The sequence below is a fragment of the Giraffa tippelskirchi genome, chromosome 8, assembly GCF_054371585.1.
Source record: "Giraffa tippelskirchi isolate mGirTip1 chromosome 8, T2T-mGirTip1v1.2.pri, whole genome shotgun sequence".
Lineage (NCBI taxonomy): Eukaryota > Metazoa > Chordata > Mammalia > Artiodactyla > Giraffidae > Giraffa > Giraffa tippelskirchi.
Window position 1 is genome coordinate 29,515,120 of NC_137282.1, and position 20,357 is coordinate 29,535,476.

General features: G+C 43.4%; 1 protein-coding gene across 2 annotated transcripts in view; it reads right to left on the reverse strand.

Moving 5' to 3' along the window:
- Positions 1 to 20,357, reverse strand: part of STOX2 (storkhead box 2) — a 187,775-nt gene that overhangs the window by 134,874 nt on the left and 32,544 nt on the right. The gene's annotated exons all lie outside the window — the stretch shown is intronic.

Sequence of the window (20,357 nt, forward strand, 5' to 3'; positions counted from 1 at the left end):
ATCTTCTTTACCCGTCCAGATACATTTTTAAATGTTTCTTTTAAAATACATCAGGATTTTTTTGCACCCTGGATAGAGGCAGGAGAATTAAAGAAATGTGTCAGTTCAATTTTCCGATTTTTTTTCTTTTTTTTTTTTTAATAAAACTAGGATGAGGCATGGGGCAGTGGAAAGGTCATAGGACTTGGAAGCCAGAAATTCCGATTTCTGGTTTTGGCTGAGCTGCTGATTAGCTGCGTCACTTTCGACAAATTGCTTCACCTATGACTGCCTCAGTTTCCCTTTCTGTAAAATGAAGAGGTTGGACCAAATGGAAAGTCCCTCACAGTTTAAAACACTGTGATTCTATTTGTGAAGACTGAATAATTTGTTGTCTCCTTGTTCAAAAACTGGAGAAAGTTATCTTTTTTGAGTTAAAAATTCACAATGAATGGGTATAGACAGCAAGAAGGGATGTGGTTTTTAAAACAGAGATATTTAATTATGGAAAGATTATTACCTTTGAACAGCAAAAAGGGTTTTCACTTCTTCCCCAGAAAGGTATAGTTATAGGTTAGCCTAGCTTTAATGTGTTGACAAGTATGTAAACACACACACACACTTTCTAGTCTGTGTTTATATCAGTAAATAAAACTGACATGAATTAATCCTAATAAAAGAAATACTGTGACAATGAAAATAAAGTCTTAGACACCATACAGGCTTTGTAGTCTCTTGCTAGACTAGGAAAAAACAAATCCAGTCAGTTCAATAAAATCATCTGGATTGCCCAGTAATATCTGGGTTTCCAGATCTGACTTAACAATATCAAAACCATAAAAACACAGAACTTGATCTTGGTTTCGATCATGACTTCCTGGGGTGCCAGGGCCATATGCTGTTTCTCTGTGCTTCACCAGTTAGTTGGCTAGTTCAGAACTGTCTGCTGGGTGGACTGACACTTTCCTGCAGAGGCCCTCCCCTCCCCAGACCTGCCATCTCACTTCTTTTTTTTTTGCTACAGCCACACCCACAATCTGGCTCCCCACCTTCCTTCCAAGGACTGCCCCCCTCACCCCATTGTGCAGACTTTCCACCCTCCCCGCCCCATCCTCTCTGACCACCAGCCCAACTTGGTAAGTGCTGTCGTACTTCAAGTCAGGCTCCAAAGTCGCCCCATAGAGCCCTCTGCCCCCGCGGCAGGCACCGCGGTCCTGCCCCATTGCATCTGCATGTTGACACAGCTGTCAAACACTCTCACTGGGCAGGAGCCAGGCCTGGGGTAGGAGGAGGGGCTTGGTCACACTGGTAGCCCCAGGGCACTGGACGGCAGTGCAAGGAGAGAATGGATGGAGGAAGAAGCAAGATGCTGAGCCGGGCGCTGGGGGCATGCCAGTAACTGTCCCTCCATCATCCTGAAGCCCCACTGTCCTGAAAGATGTACGGTAACCACCAAAACATGGCCTAATCTTATTCCTGACGAGGAAAGGAATGCTGAAGGCTGACCAAGTCAGAAAAACCTCTTTACATAAACAGGAAGGGGAGTGTGTGTGTGTGTGTGTGTGTGTGTGTGCGCGCACGTGCATGTATACACACGTGCACGCATTCAGACAACAGAAAGCCACTGATGGTGTTTTGCATGAAAGAACAGAAAGAATAAAAAACGTTTTAAGAAGATGACCTAGCAGTAGTGCACCAAGGCATTGAAATAGTGTAGAGATTAAAGTCCTAATTATTTCAAATCCTTATGTGGCCACGGAAAATCATTACAAATAATTATACAAATATAATACAAATAATTATATTTAAAGATGTCGGGGAATGAACATTTATAGGCTAAATACAAAAAAGTAGGCTCCAAAACAATATAGAGAATGGAATCACAGTTTGTAAGATCGTTTTCCCATTTTCACATATGAGAATATTCTGATGTATAGAGAGTGCAGAGAAAAGTTCAGGAGGTTAAATATCAGAGTTGTAATAGGAATGTTATCTGAGTGATGAAGCACGTGAGTTTTCTCTTCTTCCCTTTGTTCCCTTTGTTTACCTGTATTTTCTAAAATTTTTCCACCAAGAACATGAACCACTTGGGTAATTTCTGTAAAACTCCTCTGAATCAGCAAATAGCCCATTTACAAACATTAAAGAGGGCAGGAAAGTGGTGAGGATTTGGCCGCTGGCAGTGGCCATGGGAATAGAAGGTCAGGAGCAGAGTTGAGAGCGATTTCAGGGGACCTGCTGACAGCGGTGGGCGAGTGACTGGGTGAGGAACAGGAGGGAAATCTGAACTCTGCGTGATGCCCAGATTTCCAGCCTAAGGGGGTGGGGGAACATGCTGGCTCCATGGCCTGAAAGCAGACAGTGTGGGGCACACTTGGAGGAAAAGATCACTTCCTCTTAGACATGGTGTGTTGGAGGTGGTGACAAGTCACCAGGAGAGACCATTCCCTCTTCACCCAAGAGGGAATGAAGTTCAAGACAGAGGTCAGGGGTCCAGGGGGCTGTGGGTTTTAGGATTCATCCCCCAGATCAGGTCAGGTGCCCCCCACGGATTCCCACAGGAGCCGCAGCCCCCCCCGCCTCTGGGCGGCTCCCCGACAATGCTGCCATGAACTGTGTACCTGTCTCTCCGCCTCCCTGGACCACAGACTCCAGGAGGCAGGCACCACGTGTCAGGTCAGCGTTCCACCCTCCATGCCTAGATGGAGAGTAGGCACTTAACACACGCTGGAAGAGTGGATGACCGAGTCCTCTACAGCGACAGCTCAAGGAGGTGTGTGGATAAACCCAAGGGCAAGAATAAGGAGACGGGCAGGCCTGAAACTTGGGAAATGAGGAAGCGTGCGTGGGAGTGGCACTGCCAACAAAACGCATGCAAAAGAGATGCCAAACAAGAACAGCGCAACTTTCCAGAAACCAAGGACGGGGAGTCACAAAACAGAGCAGGGGACCAACCACAACCATGGGGGCTGAGAGCTAGAGGAGGCAGGGCTAGGAAGAAATGTTCAGCATCCCGAGGTTACTGGTGATTCCAGGAAGAAAGGAAAGCGAAAGCAAAACTGTCTTTTTAAGTAGCATGTGAGGAGGTGGAGGAACAAAGCTCCAGGAGAAGCTGAGTCAGGACTGGACTTCTCATTAGAGAGCGGGGTGCCTGACACGTTAGCAGGAGGGAGGCACAGGATCAGCAGCTGCAGGAGTTGGCCGGGCGGGGAGAACCTCGTAGGAGGCAGGGGGATTACCGCTGAGGCGGATGAGGAGGCCTGGCTGGGTTTCTGTCCTCTGAACTCCTGCAGCAAAGGGCCAGCACCACACGATGTGGGTCCAACCATACACTCACAGTATTCACTGCTGTTTCACGTCCCCCCCTTCTAATTCAGATGGCACGGACCAAGCCTTCAGGACTTCCCACAGCAAATTCTCCATGAGTTGGTACTGACTGCTTCAAGCTTAGAGAGTAAGTGGCAAAGAGAACAGAGCTCCAGCATGAACACAGGATGCAACCACTTCTCAGCAGACACTGCTGCAAAAAAAAAAAAAAAAGGACTATTTTTAAAGTAACAATGTGACATCTTCCTTCCCTTTTTCCCTAAGAGCAAAACTCTCCACTATCCTCGTGCAAGGGCGTCATCAAGCCCCAGGGTCGATGCCGGCCACCAGCAAGGCGACTACTCTATTATGATTCTGGACCACCCTGACATCAGCTGCAAGTTAGTCAGGGACAGATGGCCAAGGGCCTCTGCAGCTTCCGTGAGGGCAGACCCCCCCAGGGTGTCCTTCTTGTTTTGGATGGAGACAAATCTCCTAGGACTGGCCTGCCCGGGTTCAAGGGTGCTACACTTAGGATGTTTCCAGCGAGGTACATCTCTGCAGCAAGACTCCACCAATCCGGGAGCCCCAGCAAGACCAGGAATGAAACTCTAGAATGGGAAGCTGACTCAGAACAGACCTGCCAAGGCAGCTACCAGCTTTGGTGAGGCTTGCCCCGCTTTTGACCCACATCAGAGCAGCTGGGACCCAGAATTTGTGTGATGAACTCAAGATTCCTAGCGAGCTGGCATCACTAACCAGCGAAAATGCCAAATGTCACTTCAAAAAGAAGGCAGGATGGAGGTGAAGGACCCACCTGTGCACTCCACGCACACCCCTTCAGACAAATCATTAACATTCCTCAACACGCCATTCCAACCATATCTTCTGCTCAATACGACCTTGTTGCTCACAAGTGTTTTGCAAGAGGAAAAATCAACTATGCCAATTTAGCACTTTTCCTCTGAAGCTTTAAGATGCTTACACAGACATTTAAAAATGTTATAAACATATTCATAAATTTTATCAAAGATTTTCCTGCACTGAGATATTTTCGAAAGGTTTGCTAAACGTGCCCACCGGTTGTTCTTCAAGAAGGAGCCAAGATTTCTAAGCCACTCTAGCTGTAAGTTACACTTTCCAGCAAGAAAAAAAAATGAACATGTGGAAATTATATGAATGTTTTTAGGACACTGGGGTCCATTTAATATATTGAAGCAATAATTTATCAAATAGGACCCAAGAGCCCAGAAAGCCTTGTGAGCCCGTTCACATATGCTAAATTACTCCCCTGAGACTGGTCCATGAACTAAGACTCTGCGTCATTAATTAAAGAAATGGATTGGGCTGTCCTAACACGAAAGAACACCCTGCAGTGGGAGGGACTCGTATACACATTTTAATTGCAAAATGAACATTGGGATGAATAGTTTTCAGAATTAACACAATGTGCGCGATTCAATGTCGTTGCAAACCTAGGGTTCAACAGGTGTGGGACCCTTCCCTCATTTTAATTTGGCCAAACACTTCATGTTAAATTATTCTGAGAATTTGAGGTGACTGAAGAAAAACACTGCCGAGAAGAATGTCTTGCTAAACGTTAAGATTTCCAGGCTTGCAAGGAAAGCACAAATCTATCCATGGAATATTTCATCTCCAGGAAACTAGCCTAAGAGCTAAGATTTTAATGTTGCCAAACTAGCCAAGAACTGCCAAGTGTTATATGAAATTCGTATGCACGTTAAAAAAAAATACTCCCTGTTTATAAACAATCTTTCATATGTGTTGGATAGAAAAGCACTCAGCGACAATTAATTGGCTGACTTCTACAATCTGTCATTAATTGCTGTTTTCAAGTTAGAAACATCCCATTAAATTTTATTCTCAGCGCTACATATCAAAAGCCATTTACAAGTTTCTATTTCTCAATGAGATGTCAAATAGTTTACCTAATGGCCCCATTGACATAGGATTTAACTCTTTCATGTAAACATTTTAGATAAACAGGCCTCTCTTATTCACTAGTTGTTATTTTAAAACAGACATTTTCCTTTTATAAAAAGGAATAACCCATCTTCCCCTCTTGCCACTCCCATCCCCAGCCCCACTCTGTGAATCTCGCTTTTCTAGGGCTAGACTTTACAAGTTGAGGTCTCAGATCTCTGAACAAACATCAACCCTGATTAAAACACACGCAGTCTGAAACTTTTTGTGTTTTATGTTTAGTCTCTACGTAGGTTTCAACGGTAGAGAATGCAGCTGTTGGCTCAAATTATAATGTCAGTCAACATGAGGCAGGAAATTAATCCAAAAATATTTAAAGACCAGCTCATCTGAAAGTACCTTCTTCTGGATAATAATCAGAAAAATGCGAGCTAACTGATAGGTGACAGTGATGAGCTGCTCAATTCATGACCCAAACACAAATGTGTTTCACCACGATCTTTCCACGACTTTCTGGAAAGAACACAAAAACACAATGTATAAGAACAATGTGAAATAGAAGAGCAATTTACAAACCATGCTACGGTTACAGAGAAACCGTGAAAGTACGACGGCCTGGTACAATAAAGGTTTATAACAATGGTAGCTCCCATGTGAAACACACAGGTTTTCAACAGATGAACTATTAGGACATGGTCACCGGAAAAAAAAAAAAAATCATCAGGTTTTATGAAGCGCTGTGTTCAAACATTGAGACCAATTTCTAACTTTCTTCCGTCTAAAAACATACACCAGAGTTCAATATACTTACTCTCCGGCTGGGTCCTGGCTTTCTGGTTTTGCACAGGGTCTGGAAAACATACAGATGGTAATAATCTGTGGCTTTCCTTCAAATCCTGACGACTGCTGTTTTTATTCTCCTGATTTCCTTTGGTGCCAAAGATGTCGTTCTGGTCCAGGGTTCCCGCATGTTAAGTGAAACTGCTGTCAACATTTTATTACATTCAGCATTTCAGGTTTCCTGAGAGCTAACTCCAGCAGTAAAGATAGCCATGCTCTGTCTATTTTTCAATCCTCTTGCTCTTTTTTTTTTCCCCTCCGTGGAAGGGTGCTGGGCTCGCCTTAAGTGGCACAGAGATCTCAAGCTGTACGTTTCCAGACTGCATTAAAATAAATACGAGTGCAATTCTAGCTTCAGACATTTCTCTCCTTCCTGGGTCGCTCGGCAGTGTTAATTTTCCCACACTCTCCCAGAATGGTGAAGGCTTGTCTGGACAAGTAAGATAACACTTGGGCAGGAGATTAAAAGCCCACACTGAAGTCATTAAGTACCTACAGGGCTGGGCCCTGAATCCACTCAACACGGTCTCCAAATACCGTCACCTTGACTTGAAAAGCAACAGGAAAAGACTAAGACAATCTCATTTCAGCATTGCCAGGCCCTTGAACCACCTGTATTTTATATAACAAAACAGCAGCTTCAATATAGAGGCCAGGACAAGGAGGAAATGCCTGACTTTCATTTCGTTTCACCTTGAATTATGTGACCCATGAACCACCACTGAGATCCAGAACTCGCGTGACTGTAAGTCTTACATTGTTTTGTCCCAAACAGTTCTAGTGCGTAACTATTCCTAACATTGACTTCTGCTCTCAAAAGTGTCCTGGTCTCATCAGTATTGGTTACCTTACCTATAGCTTTGACTTCAGTTCTGGAAAGTTCTTTACATTTAGTAGGTGTGTTTGAAGAACTCGTGGATACCTCTCCCCCCAAAATCACAAATAATTCTTCAAATAATTCATTCAAATAATGATTTCACTGTCCTGACTGTTGAGAATGTATTCCTTTCTCCTAAGTATAACCTGCACTTAGGCACTCTTACCCCAACTTATGAAACCAACAATTTGATGATATTGGTTTTAATTTTTTTTTCTTTTTCCTTGTTAATATAAATCTTGAAAAACCCTCTCCAGCTTAATACAGAAGAAAAGAATCCTTTGTGGCTTTAAAGAAACACTCTTCCGAAGTTCAGGGTGTGGTCAGGATGTTGAGGCTGGAATAATTTTGATGTGGTTGTGATAAGACAGCATTTCCCGTCCTCCCATTTGCTGCATGATTAAAAAATCAAGGGGAAAAGTCACAACACATTCTTCTTTGGCCATTTTTTAAAGAACTATCACTAAAGAATCTTGGGAGTTATCCATAAATAACAATTGCTATGAAGGGAAATCATAAAGAATAAACACAAATCCTTGTCTGGGGGATGGGGAAGATGGTATCGTCAGATTTTTTTTTTTAAATCCTTGAAGAATTTAAATAAGCCTTTCAGGCATTTGTGCTTAGTCACTCAGTCATGTCCTACTCTTTGCAACCCCTTGGACTGTAGCCCACCAGGCTCCTCTGTCCATGGGATTCTCCAGGCAAGAACACTGGGGTGGGTTGCCATGCCCTCCTCCAGGAGATCTTCCCAACCCAGGGGTCGAACCCAGGTCTCCTGCATTGCAGGCAGATTCTTTACCGTCTGAGCCACCAGGCATAAGAAGATGCAGATATTTGGGAAAACTGGGTATAACTGAAAACATGAAGAAAGAAGAATCAACCGGAAATATGAAGGATCTGAGAAAAGAATTCATGGAGAAAGCAAATAAGTAGGAAACAAATAACAACCACTGGAAGAAATAACTTCTCTTTGTGGCACATAAGCTGAACTCTTTCTCCATGCCCTGTCTCTCTCCAGCCTCATTCCATCACTATCTTGATGTGAATGACTCCAGCCTCCATCTCCAGGGGCAGTCTCTCTCCCAAGCCTCAGGTATCAATTACTAACATCCCTACCTCAAGGGGTTTTAGCATCAAAAATGACTGCTGCTTGGACATTTCATATTTTTTATAAAGCCAGTCACCGAGGCTCAAACGCCAACATGCCTTTCTTCTTGCCAAGTCCCATAAATGCTACCTCCAAAATATTTCTTGTAGCTCTCCTCGACAGAGCTACCTCTTTCCTTCTCCCTCCCCAACGGGGACCACTTGATCCCCATCTGTAGTAGGCTCGGTCAGATCCTCAGTTTCCACCACCTATCCCACCCTGAGATGCGAGACCCTTCACTTAACACAAGCCAGCTCCACCCTGGGGTCTTCCATCAGGTACACTGGCTGACAGCCTCTCCCTAAAGCTTTAATCAAAGGGCTCCTGGTTCCCTGATCCCAGCCTGCCTCCAGCCCTCAAATAACAGGGCTTCACCCTTAAGCTTTGTTCCCAAGCTCTTGTCTTGCTAACTGCCGGGTAAATCTGGCTCCTCCTGAATTTGGGACTCTTGCCAGTTTCCCAAGTCGGCTCCGCAAATCCCTTTCCCAATCTCCAGTTCAGTGTTTGGAATCTGACTTGAGACCCAGAGTTAGCTGGTTGTCTAAGAGCCTGTAGACTGCCACACCTGCCAGAAACTGCTTGCCAGCTCTAAGTGGAACGTACACTCCCACCAGGCAAACAGCAGAGCCAGAAACCAGGCATTCTGAAGGAGCCTATCTGTTCCACCTGGGCCGTGACGTGAGCTGCAGGCCTCCGTCCCAGCTTTGGGAATGCCAAGGGCTTTGGTTCACTTTGGCCAAAGTAACCAGCGGGCACCTCTAGTTTTACCCCCATTATATGACTTTTGGACACTTTGTGTTTCTGATCCTCATTTCTAACCCCTTAATTCCCCAATAACAATGACACCTTGTTTCAACTTGGATCTTCCATGCAACCACCTCCCACCTTTAGCTGCCACCCCTCCTAGTTTCTGTCCATGACCACCATCCATTGCCTACCTAACAGCTACCTTCCCTCTTTCTTCCTGGCTTATAGAATCTTGATCCTTTGATCTTCTGACTTCTCAGGTGGCTGCTGCTGCTGCTAAGTCGCTTCAGTCGTGTACGACTCTTAGCATCCCCATGGACTGCAGCCTACCAGGCTCCTCTGTCCATGGCATTTTCCAGGCAAGAGTACTGGAGTGGGTTGCCATTGCCTTATTCGGTTCTCAGGTGGCACTAATGGTAAAATAACCTGCCTGCCAACTCAGGAGACATAACAGATGTGGGTTTGATACCTGAGTCAGGAAGATCCCCGGGAGAAGGAAATAGCAACTCACTCCAGTTTTCTTGCCTGGAGAATCCCCATGGACAGAGGAGCCTGGCAGGCTGCAGTCTATGGGGTTGCAAAGAGTCAGACACAGTTGAAGCAACTTAGTGCTTCAGTCGTGTATTTCCCTGGCTGTGTCAGGTCTCAGCTGCAGCACACACCTTCACTGTGCCCTGTGGGATCTTCTGGTGCAGTACACAGACTCGAGCTGTGGCGTGCGGGCTTAGTTGCACCACAGCATGTGGGGTCTTAGTTCCCAGGCCAGGGTTCGAACCCAGGTCTCCTGCAAGGCAGGATTGCAAGGCAGATTCTTAACCACTGGACCACCAGGGAAGTCCCAGATCCTTTGACCTCTTGAGGGACAGGTCCTTCCTCAGCCCTAAGGAAAGAATCATAACTTGTCATGGAAATTTGGCCAGTGACTGAAATGAAATGGCATGGGACCTACTCATGGCTAATTAAACAGAAGTCTTCTGAGGAAAACTTTCAGTCCCAATGTAAAAACCAAAAAACAACAACAAGAAAACAAAAACAGGAAAAGACCTGTGTGAATGCACGGGAAGACACCTGGAGCTGCAGCAGCCATATTGAGATCAAAAGGTACCAACAGAAGCTACAGGAGCCAATAATCCAATGACAGCGAAGAGAAAGACCAATAGGGCATGCATTCTTGACAGCGTCATTGGGCTACTTCTCTAGCCTTTGCCTGTCCATCCTAGGTTTCTCGTTATCTGATACAAAGAAAATCCTATCTGTCTGAGCTAGTATTACTCAAGTTTCTGTTTCAGGCAACCAAACGCTGTTCCCCTAAAAGAACAGACATATGAACGGTGTAACTTTCTAGGAAGACTCTGCTGTGTTTGGTGCCTGAGGTTGGGTCGATTAATATCCCCCTCATTTCCTTTTCCCTTCTTCTCATTCAATCTCTCTCCTCTCCAATTTGTTCTGTACCAAAGGTACTGGCACTCAGCTCACACATATGTTTTCTTTTATATATACAAGCACATGAGTGACATTTGTGAAAATAGTGGAGGAGGGAATTCCACGGGCCAGTCCCTCTACAAAACAGCTAATAAAAACTGTCAGAATCAACTTTATCTGAAATCTAAAAGTTGGTTAAAGGTTTACAGCAACCAGGTGAACACATAACCAAGAAAAAAAGTGGCTAAATATCAGTCTAAGAGGTTTGTGACATTTTTAACTTCTCTGGTCCCATGGTCCCCTACCCAGCTCAGTGGTGGTTTTGAAGAGGCAACCCACTTGTGTGGTGTGGGTTACAGGTGCTGGAAGAATCAGAGCAGACCTTGTTTTCACATAATTATAGTTAGGCTTGACCTGTCTCTTTCTCTCTCTCTTTTTTTTTTGGTTTGAGATGTTTAAGGAAATCTCTGTCAAAATTGCTAGCTGATCACTACACTAACCAAAGACATCAAGTGCATTATATGACAAAGAATAAAGGCTTCACACAACTGGCTCATAAAAAGCGCTAAACAAAGATCACAACCACAAAAATCAAGAATAACAAGGCCTAAAAAAATTTTTTAAAAAGAATAACAAGGCCTGAGAAGGAGAGGGAAACCTGATTTCCAAGGTAGCCACAATACAGTATTCAAAACATTCAGTTTTCAACCAAAAAAAAAAAAAAATGATAAGGCATGTAAAGACACCAGAAAGTATGGCCACATACAGGGGAAAGAGAGAAAATAACAGAAACGGTTTCTGAAGAAGTTCAAATACTAACCTTTAAGTCAATCATTTTAAATATGCCTGAAAACCTAAAGTAAACCATATACACAGAACCAAAGGAAACCATGAAAATAGCATCTTGCTAAATAGAGACCATCAATAAACAGTCTGCAAAATGAAACCAAAAAGAAGGTCTGGAGCTGAGAAGTACAGTGACTGAAGTGAGGAGCTCCACATCAGACTGAGCGGAGAGAAGAATCAGTGAACCCGAAGATGAATTAATTGAGATTATCCAATCTTAGCAGAGTAAAAATAAGAATACAGAAAAAAATGGGACATAACCTAAGAGACCTATGGGATACCATCAGGCATGCCAACACAAGCATAATGGATGTTCCAGAAAGAGGAGAGAAAAAAGCAGAAAGAATATATGAAGAAATAATGGCCCAAAACACTCAATCTGCATATCCAAGAACCTCAACAAACTCCAAGTATGATAAATTCAGAGAGGCCCACATTGAGACACACTGTAATCAAAGTATTCAAAAAGAGAGAGAGAATCTCAAAAGTAGCAAGAGGTAAGAGACATGTCACATACAAGGAAGCCACCATAAGTTTAACAGCTGATCTCTTGTTGGAAACCATGGAGGCCAGAAGGCAATGTAATAACATCAAGTGCTTTAAAAAAAAAAAAAAAACTACCAACGGTGGCACCAGTGGTAAAGAATCCGCCTGTGAATTCAGGAGATGTAAGAGACAAGAAGATGGTTTCCATGAGTAAAACTGCTGATTTTACAATGAAATAAAGCAATTGTTTACCTTGAATTCACTGACCTACTAATGTCAGGCAAGCTGAAGAGGATAATGAGTTCACAGGTGTGATTTCCTAAGAAATCAACTCTTACCTTCCTGAAGACATTTTTCATCTCCAAAATTTTCAACTGGACCATTGGAACTCTCTAAGGCAGTGAAAAAAATTCACCAAATAACGATTTTTGTTATGATAAAAATCTATTAGACTATTAAGATTCAAAATTGAAACTGGATATAGATGATATTGGGTTTCCCCGGTGGCCCAGTGGTAAGAATCTGTCCATAATGCAGGAGATGCAGGTTAGATCCCTGGGTTGGGAAGATCCCCTAGAGAAGGAAATGGCAACCCATTCCAGTATTCTTGCCTGGGGAATCCCATGGACAGAGGAGCCTGGTGGGCTACAGCCCATGGAGTCTCAAGAGTTGGACACGACTTAGCAACTAAACCACCACTACATAGATGAGGTTATACTATGTAAACCTGATTATATATAAAGACGTTAACTGAGTAAAAATAAAGTACAGAACTATGGGTCAACTATAATTATAATTACTAGAAATATATTGACTTATGAAGAAAATAATGTAAAATAGATGGACTATTATAGGGAAACAGTGGAAACAGTGTCAGACTTTATTTCTGGGGGCTCCAAAATCACTGCTGATGGTGATTGCAGCCATGAAATTAAAAGACGCTTACTCCTTGGAAGGAAGGTTATGACCAACCTAGATAGCATATTTAAAAGCAGAGACATTACTTTGCCAACAAAGGTCCATCTAGTCAAGGCTATGGTTTTTCCAGTGGTGATGTATGGATGTGAGAGTTGGATGGTGGAGAAAGCTGAGCGCGGAAGAATTGATGCTTTTGAACTGTGGTGTTGGAGAAGACTCTTGAGAGTCCCTTGGACTGCAAGAAGATCCAACCAGTCCATCCTAAAGGAGATCAGTCCTGGCTGTTCATTGGAAGGACTGATGTTGAAGCTGAAACTCCAATACTTTGGCCACCTCATGCGAAGAGTTGACTCATTGGAAAAGACCCTAACGCTGGGAAGGATTGGGGGCAGGAGGAGAAGGGGACGACAGAGGATGAGATGGTTGGATGGCATCACCGACTCGATGGACATGCGTTTGGGTAGACTCCAGGAGTTGGTGATGGACAGGGAGGCCTGGCGTGCTGTGATTCATGCGGTCGCAAAGAGTCGGACACGACTGAGCGACTGAACTGAACTGATTTTATATAATATATATTGCATAATATAGTTATAAATATGTTTCTAATTAATGGCTTCCCTGGTGGCTCAGCAGTAAAGAACCTGCCTGCAATGCAGGAGTCATACGAGACACTGGTTCGATCCCTGGGTTGGGAAGATCCCCTGGAGAAGGGCATGCAACTCACTCCAATACTCTTGCCTGGAGAATCCCATGGACAGAGGAGCCTGGTGGGCTACAATCCATAGGGTCTGTTTCTAATTAACACTACAATTAATGTTTTATATAATTAATAAATAAAGATATAGCTATATTTTATATAATTAATATATTTTTTAATTATACATTAATTATAAAATAATGTAGAATATTTTTTGAAAATTTCTCTCATGTTGTTACCTTAATAAGTGTCCAAATCACAAAGGAAACAACAAAATCTAGGGGTTTTTGGTTTTCAAGGCTTGAGCTTTTTTTTTTTTGCTAAACCCAGAAAAAAATCAACCAAAAAAACTTTTGTAGCCTGCAAGTTAGTGCACTGTCTCTCAACTTTTGATACAAATAAATATATTTGTTCAAAACCCTTAGGAAAATTACTATTCTTCTGCTAAGTTTATACATAGCTCTTACAGTTTACTGCACTATTATTCTCTAAATTGTCTCTAAAATTTAAATCCAAAAAGTGTGAAAATAACTGACAAACCATGTTCTCTGTTTTTTAATTTGGAACAGAAAACTTCCTTAGCACCAGGTTTGGAAACAAAGAATTCTTAGGTTTGAAAGTAAAACTCCAAATAAAATGTTGGGTAATTAATATTTTCTTTTTTAAATATTGGTGCTTTTCTATTTAGGGAAAAGACCATAATTTAAAAAAAAAAAAAAAACCCTCTCCAAGCAGCATTTACTTCTTATAAATAAGAGAGGAACACATGCGCTGGTTATCTTAACATGTTTACTTTGTTTGATTTTCAGGTAGGCAATCCTGATAAAACACCCCCTAAACTCGCATCAGAAGGACTAATGTTGAAGCTGAAAACTCCAATAGTTCGGCCACCTGATGCAAAGAACTGACTCATGGGAAAAGACCCTGATGCTGGAAAAGATTGAAGGCAGGAGGAGAAGGGGACGACAGAGGATGAGATGGTTGGATGGCATCACCGACTCGATAGACGCGAGTTGGAGTAAACTCCTGGAGTTGGTGATGGACAGGGAAGCCTGGAGTGCTGCAGTCAATGGGGTCACAAAGAGTCGGACACAACTGAGCAACTGAACTGACTCTCTCCTCTTATTTGCTTGTCAGCTTCTATTTCTTCACAATCCGCAAGAAATCAGAAAAAATAAGAAATTTTAACCACTGGACCACAGCATTATTGCCCCGTGATATTTCTTAGTGTCACTTAATGTTTAGTAGTTTCAAATCCATCTTTATTTTAATAGAAAAACGTAAAAGAAATGGCTAAAGTGCTTACAGATATTTTTTTTTTCAAAGTCTGAAAGCCACCCAAGACCTTCTTGGTCTATAGAGTGCATATTTTTACATCATTGATATTAATATGCTTTGTCTATTTAACCTGGCTTTGGCTATTGGCTGTCGGCTGTCAAATTCTGTTTAGTTTCCAGATGAAATGAGATATTTAAAACTGTTCATAATTCGGAAAAGGTTCTAAAGTATTACAACAGAGAGAAAGTTCTATAATGCTATTAAATGGTGGGCATCAGTGGAATATGAATATACTGAACTAGAATTTACTTTTATATATACTTCTTACTTAAAACCTTTACCTTCCCCCAATTTTACATACTTGAAAATCTACTGAGACTTCAGCCAAAGGAACTGCTTATGGTTTCTTTAGCAGTTATTTCACCTTGTCAAGGAGAACGTGGAAAAACACTGAAATTATTATACATGAATAGAAGCTCCATGAGGGCAAGAACTTCTGCAATTCCATCCACTGAGTCTTTCTCTTCATGACTGTATAATGCCTGGTACAGCTGACACTCAATGAACGTTTGTCCCACATCTGATGAATTTGTAAAACTAAGTCATAAAAAGATTGAATTTAGCAGTCCAAGAAATGCAAAAAGAAATATTAACAAGTTTGCTGTCAATGACAACAAAGTTATTTTTCATGATTACTTTCTGAAGTTCAATAAACTTATATAATGTGTGCCTGCTCAATCATGTCTGACTCCTTGCGACCCCATGGACTGTAGCCCACCAGGCTCCTCTGTCTGTGGGATTTCCCAGGCAAGAATACCAGAGTGGGTTGCCATGTCCTTCTCCAGCAGAGCTTCCCAACTCAGGGATCGAACCCATGTCTCCTGTTTCTTCTGGATTGGCAGGCGGGTTCTTCACCACTGCGCACCTGGGAAGCCATAGAATCAGACAGAGCACCATTTAATCAGTGTGGGACAGTTCACCCTGCTGACACAGAGGGTCACTGCGAAGCAGGACTGCTTTAGGCAGCAGAATGCATTTAGTAAACTGTCATTTAACTACACTTAATGACAACCTACTCACCTATGGGAGCGGCTGACGCTCGGAGAGGTGAACAATAGCTCTCTTTGCCTCAGAAGAAGCAGACTCAGAACATTCGAGCCTTTTAACAGCCTCCCTAGTTATAATTAGGAGTTCTCAGTCCTCATACCATTGCTGGTGTCATTAGATTCTATAAATATAAGTGCATCTCTTGTGCTTCTTTCTTTTTGGTCTCCTCACTCCTTCTTTTCAACTTCCATTTTAAACAGTCCTAAGACACTCAGGGTTCTGAAGTCTTCAAACAGCTCAAGGAAATGGTACCACCTAGCAATACAGATTCTCTGCCTGTGACCCCAGTGGATCCCAGTTGTAACTCCCCTTCCTTAGGTATTTTCCAGGGCGGGGGGTATTGGGCAGAGGACAGGAACCTGAATATCTGAAGGAAAATAGGTGATGTCCCTTTGTTTGGAGTAAAATTTAAACAAAAGGGCATGAGGAAATCTAATGTAATGTTGGGAGATCCCTGGGTTGGGAGTGTTAGCTCTCTTCCCAAAACCCTTTAACCTCTTGCACCGGCCATTCTGGGCTTCTCAGGTGGCACAGTGGTCAAGAATCCGCCTGCCGATGCAGGAGATACAAGAGATGCCGGTTTAATCCCTGGGTCAGGAAGATCCCCTGGAGGAGGAAATGGCAACCCACTCCAGTATTCTTGCCTGGTGCCTGGCGGACTACAGGCCATGGGGGGTTGCAAAAAGTCCGACACAACAGAGCGCACATTCATACACACACAGATATTTAAATGCCAGTTTGCAGAATGCAAATGGAGAAACCCAGATTCAGATAACAGCAGGCCCTCAGTACCCTGGCAGGTCTCCGGCCCACCTGGCCACTGCGTCTGGGGCCAGCACAGACTCAGCACCTCTTCGGAAGGACAAGTGTGGGCTCGGCTGCCTGGGGTCCCTTGGCCCCTCACTCCTGGATCACCGGCCGGTTCTGGGGCTTTCTGGCCTCCTTTGTCCTCAAGGGTCCCTTTTTCTTGGTCCCCCAAGGAAGGGAAGATGCCCAACGGGCAGACAGCAAATGACCTTTTACTGAGCAGCAACTCTGGGCCAGTTACCATGCTGAGCAATGTGCCAGCTCTTCTCAGGGATCCCCAGACTTTTGTCCAGCTCTGTCATCTTCATTTCACGCATAAGGAAAGAGGAGATGGCAGGGGATAAGTAGCAGCAAGTGACGGGGCTGGGCCTGAAATCCAGGTTGGGGGACCAGGACTGCCCCGAGAGTTTCTCCTTAAACAACCTGAAGCAATTCTTGGGGACCCATGTCAACTGCTTTCAGGGACCCAGAACGTTTAGGAGAATGAAAGCATGTATACAACCCCACTGCCCAGCTCATGAAAGTCAAGGAGCCTGGCATGTCCCTCTGTCTTTCCCCCATAATGACGCGAGCTGCAGGAGTCAGTGGGCAGTCTCGAGGTTTAGCTGGCCTCTCTTCCAAGCCTTGGTGAGATAAACACGCTCAACCTGAAGGAATCAGCTCTACAAATGTGATTCCCCAGCTCCGAACACTGTAAGAAGTTCCAGCCTAGTAAAATCAGTTCATCTCCCAAACCGAAGATTTCCCTCTGATAGGAGTCCTGAGAGAACTAGGTTCTTATCCTGAATACTTGCTACCATTAGAAAATGACTTATTAATGTCTTGCTTTTTAAAAAATTGTTTTTCTACCAGCAATGATTTTGTGTTTTTTTTTTCTCCTCTCCTACACAAGTTTCTGCTTCAAACAGCATTTCAACAGAAAAATCTAAATTTTAAAATGCTTTATTTTGGACAAATCTGACCAGTGCAATAAAGAATCAACGTTAATTTCCTAAGCAATATATGCTTATCCCTAATGTCCTAGGGAATTTAGCCTTAAATGACTACAACAGAATGATGACTTTATCCTAGCAGGAAAAAGGCTTCACCACCACCCCCACCCCCCACCAAATTTCTCCAACACTTAATTTGAGACACGAAATAGCAGGACGATCAGAGATGACAGAGCTGGCGGGACACGCGAAGCTGAAACAGGAAACCCTGTTATCCAGCTTCCAAGATAAAGTTAAGACAAGTGCTTTTCAACCACCCAGGAGGCTGTAGGAAGTAGCGAGATGTGACAATTACACAGGACATGAGTTTCAATCTCAGCTCTGTCACTAACTTGTGATGTGATCTTGGGCAAGTCTGTCCAACTCCCCACACTTCTGTGCTTGATCTTGACAGCCAGCAGGGTCACAGCTTAAAGACACTGGCCAACTGTCCTTGACAGCGCTGCTGTGAATAGCAAATAACAGAGCAATTATAACACACACACACACGTGCACTACACAACCGCACCATTAATCTAGCACCGTGCCTAGGATGGCTGGGTACGAGGAATATATGAGAAGCCATAAGACACAAAACTCTGCATGGGTATTTACTGGAAGAAGCGGTAAATTTCAGTCTGCGTGTCAATCAGTTGACCTCTTCTCCTGGCTCTGGGTCTTCTTCTTTAAGATTTTTTTGATGTCGACCATTTTTAAAGTCTTTATTGAATTTGTTACAATATTCCTCCTGTTTTATGTTTTGGTTTTTTGGCCACAGAGTATGTGGGACCTCAGCTCCCCGACCAGGGATCAAACTTGCATCCCCCTGCATTTAGGAGGCAAAGTCTTAACCACTGGACTGCCAGGAAGTCCCTGCGTCTTCTTCTTTTGAACCCCTTCCCCCTTTAAAACCTGTTGTTCAGCTCAGAGAGACAAACTGGGAGGTGATTTTTGGGTGACAATGATGTGGGGTCTTGGCAACAGCAAATACTGGAACTCACTAGCCCTCTGAAAGGATTCATTTAAATTTTGCTCTTCTTATGAAAATGGAAATAAGGAAGCTGAAGCGTCATGGACTGAATGTTTGTGTCCCCATCCCAAAAATGCACACACTGATGCCCTAACCCCCAGTGTGAAGGTATTGCACTGCATCTGAGCACAGTGTACTGGAGAGAACTTTTGCACCAGGAATTAGCAGCTTGTGAGACACAAGGTGGACATATAGTAGTAGACTCAGAAAGAGAAAAGAGATCATCCGAGAAGTTGAAACAAACTACAGAAGCCTCAATCTGAACTTCAGATAAACAAATAAAATCCTTTTCACTCTCCTTTATTTTTTTGTCTTTTTTTAAACTTCTTATTTTGTGTTGGCGTATAGCCAATTAACAATGTTATGATAGTTTCAGTTCAGTTTAGTTGCTCAGTCGTGCCCGACTCTTTGCGACCCCATGAATCGCAGCACACCAGGCCTCCCTGTCCATCACCAACTCCCGGAGTTTACCCAAACCCATGTCCATCGAGTTGGTGATGCCATCCAACCATCTCATCCTCTGTCGTCCCCTTCTTCTCCTACCCTCAATCTTTCCCAGCATCAGGGGCTTTTCCAATGAGTCAGCTCTTCACATCAGGTGGCCAAAGTATTGGAGTTTCAGCTTCAACATCAGACCTTCCAATGAACACCCAGGACTGATCTCCTTTAGGATGGACTGGTTGGATCTCCTTGCAGTCCAAGGGACTCTCAAGAGTCTTCTCCAACACCACAGTTCAAAAGCATCAATTCTTCGGTGCTCAGCTTTCTTTATAGTCAAACTCTCACATCCATACATGACCACTGGAAAAACCATAGGCTTGACTAGACGGACCTTTGTTGGCAAAGTAATGTCTCTGCTTATTAATATGCTGGCTAGGTTGGTCATAACCTTTCTTCCAAGGAGTAAGCGTCTTTTAATTTCATGGCTGCAATCTCCGTCTGCAGTGATTTTGGAGCCCAGAAAAATAAACTCAGCCACTGTTTCCACTGTTTCCCCATCTATCTGCCATGAAGTGATGGGACCGGATGCCATGACAGTTTCAAGTGCACAGCAAATCGATCCAGCCATACATATCCATGTATCCATTCTCCCCCAAAACCCCCTCCCACCCAGGCTGAACATCACACTGAGCAGAGTTCCCTATGCTCTACAGTAGGGCCTTGTTGGTTATCCATTTTGAATATGGCAGTGTTTACATGTCTAACTATCCCTTCCCCCTGCAATCATAAGTTTGTTCTCTATGTCTGTGAGTCTCTTTCTGTTTTGTAAGTTCATTTGTATCATTTCTTTTTAGATTCCACCTATAAGGGATGTCAAATGCTATTTCTCCTTCTCTGACTTCACTCAGTATGACACTTTCTAGGTCCATCCACATTGCTGCAAATGGCATTATTTCATTCTTCTTAATGGCTGAGTACTATTCCATTGCATAAATGTACCACAACTTCTTTAGCCATTCCTCTGTCGATGGACATTTAGGTTGTTGCATGTCTTGGCTATTGCAAACAGTGCTGCAGTGAACATCAGGGTGCATGAATCCTTTAGGATCAAGTTTTTCTCTGGATATATGGCCAGAAGCAGGATTGCAGGGTCATATAGTAACTCTATTTCTAGTTTTTTAAGGAACTTCTGTACCGTTCTCCGTAGTGGCTGTACCCATTTATATTCCCACCAACAGTGTGGGAGGGTTCCCTTCGCTTCACACCCTCTCCAGCATTTATTGTCTTAAACACATGCAATTTTTTTTAAGTAATCCCTATAGAATGGCCAAAGTAGCAATCAGCATACTAGAGCCCACACACCAAATTCAGCTTGCAGTTCTCTGGCCTGTGAAAGAATTGCTTGTCCATTTTTAAATGATTGGAAAAAAGATAGTACTTCTTCACATGTGAAAATTATGCAAAATTCAAATTTGAGAGCCTATATAGAGAGTTTCAATGAGACCCAGCCA